This window comes from Phascolarctos cinereus, unplaced genomic scaffold, assembly GCF_003287225.1.
Source record: "Phascolarctos cinereus isolate Bilbo 61053 unplaced genomic scaffold, phaCin_HiC Scaffold_4;HRSCAF=312, whole genome shotgun sequence".
NCBI lineage: Eukaryota > Metazoa > Chordata > Mammalia > Diprotodontia > Phascolarctidae > Phascolarctos > Phascolarctos cinereus.
This window is the reverse complement of record NW_027555847.1, coordinates 337,850,147-337,861,746: the sequence shown is the minus strand read 5'-3', so window position 1 is coordinate 337,861,746 and position 11,600 is coordinate 337,850,147. Positions and strand designations below refer to the sequence as shown.

Sequence of the window (11,600 nt, the reverse complement as noted above, 5' to 3'; positions counted from 1 at the left end):
GTCACCTGGTTCAACCCCTTTATTTTACAGAAGAAGAAACTAAGGTCTAGTTAGTTTGGGTGACTTGCCCTAGTCACACAGGGTAGTTAGGTGGTGCAGGGGATAGATCACTGGGCTTAGAATCAGGAAGACTCATCTTCCTGAGTTCAAATCTGGCCTCAGACACTTACTAGCTATGTGACCCTGGGCAAGTCACTTCACCCTGTTTGCCTCAGTTTCCTCATCTGTACAATGAGCTGGAGAAGTGGTAAACCATTCTAGTAACTTTGCTGAGAAAATCCCAAATGGGGTCACAAAGAGTCAGACACAGCTGAAAAACATCTGAACAACAACTAGTCACACAGGTAACTCAGACTCCAAATCTGGCCCATCATGATTCTTCCCATGAACCACCTTCCTAGAAATGGAGCTGCCGTTAAAAAAGCCTACTAAAAGAAGGGTAGCTATAGACTACCAGCAAAGGTGTTCGCGCTATCACTTCCAGCCTGTGTTGTAAAGAGGTTCCACTGCATCTTAAAAGAGACAATCTTTTAAAGTTTTTTCAGGCTCTGACAATAACAGCCCAAGAGCCATGTGTAAGCAAGGTACCCGTGAAGGAAGGTAGCATAGTATAATCGATTGTGGGATGAGACTTGTAGTCAAGAAGATCCGAATACAAATCCTACCTTAAACAATTATAGCCTGGGGCAAATTACCTAACCTTTCAGCCTCAATTACCACACGTGTAAAATGGGGATAATAGTAGTCCCACCCTCATAGTGTTTTTTTTTTTGTGAGAATCAGAGATAATTTGTTTAAAATGCTTCAAGACTATTAAGACACCATACAAATATTAGCTATTAATATTATTATATGAACTTTGAATTTTCTATACAGGATAGGGAGGAGAAACAGAGAAAGGTTTTTTATTATTATTATTATTAATAATATTAATATTATTAATCTTATAATTATTATTATTATTACATAGAACTTTAGTGCCTTGGTTCAATATTGGCAAGACAGGAAGCTGGATTTAGCAATTTGAGAGTTGTATGGTAACATAGATCACTATACCAGCCTGTCAACTCTGGGAGCTTTTGTTCAGAGTCTGGGTGAGCCCACACAAATGCACAAAACCTTCCCATGTTCCAGGATATTTTCTGTTCCTTTTAATATTCTGAATCTGAGTACTAACTGTTTGTTGATACACAAATAAAATGCTTGATGAATCAAGTGTGTGGAATTTTGTAAAGTCATTTCCATCCTAGGGGTTTTTATAGAAGTTAGTAATTTTTCTCCTGAATTTCATGTCAAACAAGGAATGTTTCCATGAAATAGACCATGTTCTCAGAGGCATATGATAAGGTTTAAGCAAGCATTTTCAGAATTGTCGGTCCCAAAAAGAAATCTTGTTTTATCCCTCTGCTACTATGTCAGAAGAAGTAGGTCCTTTGGAGAGAAGTGACTTATTTGAAAATCATATTATATTAAGGAACTATAAACCTTGGAATCCTCCAGTTCCTACAATCTCTTTAGTCAGTGGTTTCCCAAATGAGAGGCCAGGGCCTCTTGGGGAGCTATGGTCTGAACCCGAAGGATCCACGCTCAACAAACTGGAGATTGGGAATATGGATTGAATCCTACCCTCTCCATGACACACAGTGGCAGACTTGTCACCAACACAACCACAGCACTCCCTTTTAGCCATTGTAACTCAACACCCTCCCACTCTGGACCCTCCTCTCAATGGCCTCAAGTGCATAGGGCACTGGCCTCTGGCCCCTTAGGGTGGCTATAAACTATCATTTCAACCCAGGCACCATCCCTGCACAATTAGGCTTCCCGGGCAAAATTCCCTACCTCTTCCTCTTAAATCTCCGTCTTCCCTCCTCTTCCATATCCTGCCCCTGGATCAGAGTGGCTGCCACCTATATTCACTCTTTGCTTTGGGTCAGTGGCTGGTGAGTAACAACTATGTTCCCCCCCACGTATGCTTTTCAGTGAGAAATGGTGAATAGCACAGGATAAGCAGATGAGTTGCCATCTGATTTTGGATCTGATCACATTAACTTTCCCCCAAAACACAGTCTGCCTCTGAATTCCTTCTTTTTTCGGAGGACATCACCAGTCTTCCAGTCTCCCAGATTCTCAACCTCCTCATTATACTGATATTTTATTCCAACTGCTCACTTTAAACTTAACAATGAACTTTTAATTGCCATATTTTGGGGCTTTTTATAGACCTCATCCTTCTTAAACCCTCTGTATCATCTGACAGCTAGGACAGCTAGACGGCACAATGGTCAGAGTGCCAGGCCTGCGGTGAGGAAGTTGTTATTGCTGTTCAATCATTCAGTCAGGTCTGGTTCTTAGTGATCTCATAGACCATAGCACACCAGGCCCTTGCATCCTCCATCATCTCTTGACGTCCGTCCAAGCTCGTGGTTTTTGCTTCCATGATATTATCTATCCATTTCATCCTCTGCTGTCCCCTTCTTATTTTGCCTTCAATCTTTCCCAACATCGGCGTCTTTTCCAATGTATTAAAGTATTAAAGCTTCTGTAGTTGTCCTTCCAGTGAATAGCTTGAATTAATTTAAATATTGATTGATTTGACCTCTTTGTTGTCCAAGGGACTCTCAAAAGTCTTCTCCGGAACCACAATCCAAAGTGTTGATTCGGCAGCACTCAACTTTGCTTATAGTCCAACTCTCACGGCCATACATCGCTCCTGGAAAAACCATAGCTTTGATTACATGGGGTTGTGAAGGGTAGGCATCAGGAAGACCTGAGTTCAAATCTGGCCTCAGACACTTACTAGCTATGTGACCGTGGGCAAGTATTAACCCTATTTGCCTCAGTTTCCTCATCTGTAAAATGAGCTGGAGAAGGAAAGGGTAAACAAACCACTTGGGGTAAACCCAAAATAGGGTCATGAAAAGTGACTTACTTGGACACAACTGAAAATGACTGAACAAAGTATTTGACATCGTTGATGGTCTTTTCTTCCCAGCTACTTTCTCCTTCTTCATTAATGAAAATGTGTGCCACCTATTAAAACTCTTATACCTGTGTAAAGGGTAGAGGGGGAAGTCACCCAAACTTCTCCTTGAATCAACTAGTCAATCCAGTGTGTGGACAATTCCCAGGCACCTCTATTTGAATCAGTCATCCCCCCTGCCAATTAATGTGGATACAGAAAGCCACAAACCTCTTTCCAATCAATTAAAATGTGTAAGCCGGCTATGAAGACAGGAAATGTACTGAACTTATTTGAAAGTAGAAGCTTGCATTTGTGTAGGCTCTAAGGTTTAGAAGGAATTTTAATTATCTCATATATTATGTCCATTTTACAGATTAGGAAACTGAGAGTGAGAAGGGCTAAGTGAATTGTCCAAGGTCACACAATTAAGTGTCTGAGATGAGATTATGACCTCAGATTTATCCAGATGCTGAAGCTATTCACTGCTATCACCCACCTTTGGTTGGGTTTGAGAATTAGATAGATCTGTAGATCTACTACTAGAAGAGGAGATTCCTATAGAAGCATTCCAGCCACTGCTCTGAGAGTCAGCCTTGGGGACAGCATCGCAAAACTTCTAAATTTTTTTTTTAAAGCAACTCTTAACTTGTTACTGTCCCAGTAAGTGTGACCTCACTGGCACTGTCCTCAACAATTAAAGTCCAACAGAGATATAAATGCTACAGAAACCATCTGAAGGTAAATCCAGGGACTTTGAGACTCACCAGTGGTTGTAATCAACATGTAAGCTTGCATTTCTTTGACATCTAAATAATTTAGGGCAGTACAAAGACCAGTTAAATTCAAAACAGGCGCAGAACCCAGAGGAAAAAATATAAAACCTCTCCTTTTCCTCTCTGAACGAAGACCAGCCAAACCAAACTTCCTCCCAGGCTGAAAGCCTCTGGTAGAACTTTCATCTTTTAGAATATTATTACAGCTGAGCTAGAAAGAGCCCCAGCAAATTTAGTTTACAATAATAGCAAAGCTGGGCCAGCACCAGGCTCCCAGCCCCACCGAGAGGAGCAGCCAGGAGCGATCATTGCCCACTGTTAGTAAATAACAGGGATTTAAAGTTTGTCATGGAAATGAAGTCGATTGTATGGGTAATTGATGTTTTGACTTGATGCCACAACTTCTCCACCATCCCCCTCCTCCTTGAAAAAAAAAAAAAGAAAAAGAAAAACCCCTTCATCAAAAAAAAAAGTTACCCACACTGAACTCCAAGGTGCCTTTTAAACTATCTGGGTGGCAACAAGCGGGGCAGATTAAATTGTTGGGGCACAAAGCGGGGTGGAGGGAGGGAGGGACTGACCAAGTAACCTTTTGAACTTTGTGGGAAAGTCAAGATAGGACTTGTGGGGCTGGCCGGACATTTGTGTTTGTTTCTTTAGAAGCTACTTAGATGGCTTTCTCCCTGGGCAGAAAAAGCAAGACGTGTGCGTCCCTAAGGTTCTCTTCTTGCGTCTGCTTCCAGGCTGCCCCAGTGCTGGGCACAAATAAATGGACTAGGTGCTTGGTGAGCTGAATAATCTCCCATGATTGGTCGTACATTGTTCTCTTGTCAGCCACAGCCATCTCGGGCTAGCTTGGTGTCCTGGAAATGGGCCAGAGTAAACAAGCACCCTGATGGAAACACTCCATAGAGGTCCGCCATCTGAAGACATTCTTAACTTACACATTGCCAAACTCGGCAAGGACACCACCACCAAGCCGATGGAAAAAACAGCAGAAAATGAGTCGCGGCTGCACCGTACCCTTGGGAAGATTAGACATGGAAAGTTCCAGCCCAGTTAATATACAAAGAGAATCAATGAAATGTCCTTTTGGAAATAGCAGTCTGGCGCTCACAGTCCCCTGAGGCCTTCTCCTCAGTATCGATGGGGCTGGTATCTGATGCAGGACCCTTCCAACAGCCTTTTCCAGAGAATACTGATTGTGTGAACTTAGCGTTCCATATCAACCAAGGAAAACAGTAAGGTTATTCCACCACTGCTCCTTAACAAGGGCAAACATAAACATTAGTGGTTGAGAAGCCTTTGGCTCCTTGTGGGTGTTCAACATTTTTTAATAAGTTTTTTTTTAATGGTAGCAATAACAAAATTCAAATAACTGAATTTAGGGGAGAAACCACAAATATAATTATTAGAGGCTGATTTCTCCAATCATTTTATTATTTTGTCTTAAGATGCTTTCACATATTTTAAATCATTTTACCTTCACAAACATCCCTGTGGAAATGCTTGGGGACAGACAGCGGTAGTCCACATGACTGGAGCTCTCTCCCTGTCCATCCCAGCCTTCTGGCTTCCCCCGGTTCCTTCAGATCTCAGGCCAAGTACCACCTTCCGCAAAAAGCCTCCAGCCTTCCTTGATTTTGCTTCCCTCCCTCTGAGATTATTTCCAGTTTATTCTGTATATAACTTACTGGTATATAATCATTTGCATACTGTCTTTCCCCATCAAACTGTGAGCTCCTATAGAACAGAGACTAGTTGTTTTTTGTTTTGTTTTGTTTTGTTGCCTTGCTTTGTATCCTCAGGCCTTAGCGCAGAGCCTGGCACTTAGTAGGCACTTAATAAATGCTATTGACTTCTGCAGATGATAGAGTTAAGGTCCCAAAATATCATCGATGGGTGAAGCTAAGGTCTCAAATCCAAGTTTTTGGCATTCCAAATGTAGAAGGGGAAAAATAACATTGTTATCTGAATTGCTAAATTGACTAAATTACTCCCCTCTCCTCCTCCCATCCTGATCTGCTGCAGGATAAATTCACTAAGCTAGCCTGAACTGACCCTATTCTGCTACAGGCTAAATAACAAAACCTGACCCAACTACCTCCGTCCTGCTCAGGCTGGATACCCCAAACCCGGTTGCACAGGATCCTGAACATAAGTAGGGACTTTCCAGACCAATTTCCTGTAGGGACAGGCTATATCTCATTGGTTCATTCAAATGTCACAGAGTGCAGCTGATTGGCACGCTTAACAAACAGGCCCGAAAAACATACAGGAGCCAAATCTGTACCCTAGACGACTTAAGCTGCTACCAGCCCGAGTCTTCCTTAGAATCCTGATAAATTTATTTCTCTCTTCAATCGTCTACTCACTTTATTTTAACTCAGTTTATGCAGGCCTGCTGGTAGACAGGATTCTTTGGGCTCTCAAGGAAACCAGGCAGAGAACTTCCCCACACAACCACCAGCCAATGCTTAACAAACTTGGTCACGTGGGCTTCTTCCCTTTTCATTTTCTCTCCTGCTTCCTAAAGCTTCCATCACCCTCCAAAATTTTTTTTTGTTAATTTTTTTCCATGTTCCACATTTGCTAAGAGGAAGGAAGACTTATTTTTTTTTATTTTCCATGTATAATATTTTATTTTTTTTCCAATTACATATAAAGATAGTTTTCAACATTCACTCTTCTAAGATTTCGAGTGCCAAACTTTTTTCTCTCTCCTTCCCCTCACCCCTCCCTAGGACAGCAAGCAATCTGATATAGGCTATACATATACAATCATATTAAACATATGTCCACAGAAGTCATATTATGAAAGAAGAATCAGAACAAAAGGGAAAAACTATGAAAAAGAAAGAAAAAAGAGAGAAAATTGTATGTTTTGATCAGTATTCAGACTCCATAGCTCTTTCTCTAGGTGTGGATAGCATTTTCCATCATGAGTCTTCTGGAATTGGAACACTTTTAATTTTAACAAAGTAATGCCAACTTTGTTCATTTCATTTAACTTGAGTTCTGACTAAGCTTAATTTCATTCCCTAATTCCACTACCACCCTCATACAAAAGTATGACAGAATAGTAAACCTATTGGTGAAGAGAAAATTAGTAAAATGTTATATTATAGATCTGTTGTTTTTCCTTTATTTCAAAGAAAACCGATGATTGACTTGCTCATGAATTGGATTTAAGTGAGGCAGAGTTGCACAAAGTCAGCAGCCTCACTCTTTCTTCCAGAATCATCCAAGTCCAGTGGCAAGACAAAAGTCAAGATGACTGGTGATGGCCTGGGATGCAGTGGGTGACCTCGGCATGTTCATTGACTGACCAATCTCTAAACACTCCACAGCTGACTTTATGGCTATTGGAACACATTTTTCTCATCTGCCCATTTTTTTGGGGGGGGATATTCACCTGCTTGGGGTAGACACTGCCCTCACTGCAGAAGGCTTTGAGGCCTATTGGATACCCTCAACCTGTCTGTGGAGACAGTTTTCTGGAGGTGTGGCCACTGCTCATGTTATAGCTTCTTAGAGTCACTGGTGAGTTGGGTGAAAGATGGACATTAAAAGTGGATGAGCAGTCCTGAAAACGCTAGATCTAGAGTAGCAGGAGTTAAAATAATGTATTATTCATTCATTCATTCATGACAAGTTTCTTTTTTTCTTTCTTTTTTAGGCAATTAGGGTTAAGTGACTTGCCCAGGGTCACACAGCTAGTAAGTGTAAAGTGTTTGGTCTGAGGTGGGATTTGAACTCGGGTCCTCCTGATTTCAAGGCTGGTGCTCTATCTCCTCATGACAAGTTTCTTAAAGGTACTATATGAGGTGTTCTATAAAGCATGTGCAAAAAGACTAACATGAAAATATTGCATATTATGAATCAATTTATGTTGAAGATAAAGAGATAGAGAAATTCCACAAAAACTTGCTAAGACCCTCACAAATTATATCATCATATACTATAATTGGTTACTTCCCAAGAGTAGGGATAAGTAAGGATATGGAAAAATATGGATCAAGAATAAGAAATGAAATAGGCCAAAGACCTGTGAATTAAAAGGAATCTTCAGGCCTTTACATCATGAACATTTTCTTCAAGAAAAGAATTAGAAAGTACTAAACATGGCAAGCACCATATAATATCATCATAAAATGAAATTAATTATATTTAAGCAGATTATTGCCCTCTCTATATCACTGAGATGTTTTCAGGATAAAATGAAATACTTTATATAAAAGTTCTTTGAATCCTTAAGGAAAAGACCTTAAATACAGATAAAAATATTTATTTATAACTAGGGCTTTATGGCTTACAAAGTGTTTTTTTCTTGAAACAATGCCATAATATTGGCAGTATAAGTATTATTTCCCACATTTCATGTGTAAGGAAGCTGAGAGTCAGGGAGATTGTGACTCCCCCAGGGTCACACCAAGTTTGTCTTAGAAATAGTATTGAATCTAGGCTGTTTTTCTGTTTGTTTTTAATTTCTCTACTACAGAGAATGATTTTTAGACTGGAAAGGATAGCACAAAAATAACTAAAAGTGAGTTGACAACTCAAGAAAAGTAGAGAGGCAGTAAAAGGGAACTTGCTTGTTATGGACTAGCTCTCGGCACCACATCTAAGTGCATAATATGCTCAGGTACCAAAATAAATGCAGGTGTGATTGCTGAAATATCATGGCAGCCAGGAGAGGCACCACAGAACTAGGGAAGATGAAATGTCGCAATATTTCAAAAAAGGAAAACAACGGAGTAAACAAGCTGTAGTCCATTGAGTTTGACTTTATGTACTGGCAAAATTTTTGGACATGTTATTAAGGGAATGGCTAATGACTATCTAGAAAAGTAAGCCATGATTAAGGGCAAATTATGCCAGACTTGTGTGTATGTGCACATCTTTCTGTGTGTGTGTGTGTGTGTGTGTGTGTGTGTGTGTGTGTGTGTGTGTGTGCTCAGTGCATGACGGGGTTACCAGACTGGTAGATTACGGGAATGCTGTAGATATGGTTTATCTAGATTTTACCAAAGCTTTTGTCAAAGTCTTTCATGTAAGAATACAGTTAGTTTCATGGCCAGACCCACAGAGTACTCAGTGCTAAAAAAATGTGAAATTAGAAGGATGTTCCCAGTGGTCAGAGATCTGTGTGAATCAAGCTCTGGCTGTCTGATATTTTTTTATTAACAGTTGGATAATGACAGAGATAGAATATTTATCAAATCTTCTGATCTTACAAAGAAGAGAGGGGTAGCTAACACTATGACAGAGTCAATATTCTCAAAGGTCTTGATAACATAGAACAAGGCTCTTAACCTGGGGTAGGGAAAGGGGAGACAAGAGAGAAATGATATGAAAGAAATAGCATTACTATCTGCTTTGCTGCTACCCTTTGAGGACCATGAGACTTTTCCGTCTGACTTGTTCTGGAAGCCTTCCGTGTGTGTTGTCTCCTGCATTAGAACTTGAGCTTCTTGAAAGCAGAGGCTGTCTTACTTTTCTATTTGTATCTCCAGCACAATTTGTGTTTGTAGTAGGAGTTTAATTAAAGTGTTATTCGTTCATTCATTCATTCATGACAAGTTTCTTAAAGGTACTGCTGATAAAATGATACCAAGCAATCAACGTTTATTATGTGCCCACCATGTACCAGGCACTGTGCTAAGTGCTGGGGATACAAAAAGAGGCAAAAGATAGTCCCTGCCCTCAAGGAGCTTGTAATCTATCCGTTTCCACTGTTGAACCATTTGATGATGCCAAGGACTTTGGTGGCAGGAGCTTTCTTTTCTGGGATCTTCAGTAGCTGTAGCTCTAGAACAGGTAGGAGCAGTTGCCAGGCTGCATCGCCACGGGGATTGCTTGTTAGAATGCTGTCTGAGGGCAGTGGGCTGGAAGGTTGACGTTCCCAAGGCTCCTTAGTTCAGGGTCCTGGGCAGTCTCCATCAAGATCCAAGTAATATCAAGTAATATGATCTATTATAACTACCTATGGTTGCGTCTCATCTTCTCCTAGACTTAGAAACTACATGAAAGCAGAGAATGTATCTCATAATGATGATGGTGGAGGCGGTGGCTTTTATATAGCTTTTTAAGGTTTACCAAGCACCTTACATTCATTATTTCATTTGACACTCACAGCAGTGTTGTGAAGTAGGGGTTTTTATTATCCCCATTCCTTGTCTTATCTAAATTTCTTATCTCTTCTACTGCCTGGCACAGTGCTCTGCAAACAGAAAGTGTTTAAATGATTGATAAATAAACAAAGGCTTCAAAATGAACAGAGACCAAACTGTCTAAGTGCTTTTTTTAAATGCCACAATCTCCTTGGTAGGAGATTATTCCAATAGATGCCTCTCGCTTTGGAGGGTGGTGGGAATCAGTAACATTTTAGGGGCCTAAAAAGGTGCCATCCTCATGGATAGTTTTAGTGCCATTTAGGGATGTGCAACCTATCATAGTGATGTCTCTCATGAGTGGGGGCATCAATCCCAATAGTAGTAAACACGTTCCCAGAGCATTGGGCAGGTGAGAGAAGAGTGTAGAACAGAGTTAGATACAACCTAGCTGAATGATGTTTCAATCTAAATCAAACATGCTGGGATTGACAAAACCCAGATTTGGAATGAATACTAAAATAGGAGGGAACACATTAGAACAAGATTCTGATTCCAGATAGTATTGTGATGGTCTTTACAAATTTCCTGAAGGCACGTGGCTAATTCTTTGTTCCTGGGTGAAACTTTCTGGGTAGGGGATATAGGAGGGATACCTTTGAAATGAAGATGGCATAAAAAACAAAAAATATCAGTACGATTTTAAAAAAAGAAAAAAAGGAAAACCAGTGCACAGCTAAGAGGCTCCTCCCACTATGGTTTGCATCCTAACTACTACACACTATTAGCTGTATGACCATGTGTAAGTCACTTACTCTTTGGTGGGGTGGAGGGGCTTGCTTACTTTATCTACGAAATGGAGAGAATAATGCTTGCTGAGTAAACTTCAGAAACTCTATCTAAATGAAAGCAGTTACTATTATATTTCATAAAGTAGGAACATACATCATTAAGCTTATATCAGATGCTTTCTCTGGTGGAGGGCTTTTTTTCTTTGATTTGGGGGTTTGGAGGTTGTTGGTTTTTTTGAGGGGGTGTTTTATTTTGTTTTGTTTTGCCAAGCTGTTTTTCTCATTGTACAAAACTCAAGGGTGAGGCCAGAGAGAGAACCATTGTTCAGAGATACAGCTGAATATTCACCACTCTGTTCTCCTCTCATCACTCCTCTGGCTAACACATTTAAGGGTAATGATTGCTATTTCACAAAGCAGCAGTGAGGAGATTTCCTGTCCTCATGAAAAACACTTCCATCCTCTGACGACCCAGGGGAGGAAGCAAAGAGCAAATGCTTCCATATCATAACAGGATATAGGGCTATGTGGCTCACTCCTAACCCACATCTCTGATAGAAGCACTAACTGTGTGCTCAGGGCCCCAGAGGAATCAGTACAGGACTAAAGGAAACCAGAAAGTGGGCCTAGGTCTGCCATCATTCAGTTTCCTCTTCTGTAAAATCGGGCTAAGAATACTTGCACTAGAGAAGCAACCTGAAAGAATAGATTGAGAGCTAGCCTGAGAGTCAAAAAGAGTTGGGCTTGAATTTTGTCTCTAAGGCATATCGGCTCTGTGACCCGGGGCAATTCACTTAAGGCCTCTGAGCCCCCAGGTGGCTCTGTAAGAGTCTACATTACAGAGCAGTGGCCTATCTGCATTTTGGTAGAGAGTTTCTCATCAGTGAAACCACAGGCTTAAATCAATATTTGCACTGCTTCTTCACAGCGGTGTTCTTGGGAAAGTAGTTTTGCAAAC

At 40.7% G+C, this 11,600-nt stretch overlaps 1 long non-coding RNA gene across 1 annotated transcript; it reads right to left on the bottom strand.

Annotated features, from left to right (window-relative positions):
• Window positions 1-2,138: 2,138 nt before the first annotated feature.
• On the bottom strand, window positions 2,139-5,767 carry LOC144456676 (uncharacterized). Its single transcript, XR_013485692.1, has 2 exons — window positions 5,222-5,767; window positions 2,139-2,713 (listed from the first exon to the last, which is right to left on the bottom strand). It is a non-coding gene; the product is annotated as an uncharacterized LOC144456676 (long non-coding RNA).
• Window positions 5,768-11,600: the final 5,833 nt, after the last annotated feature.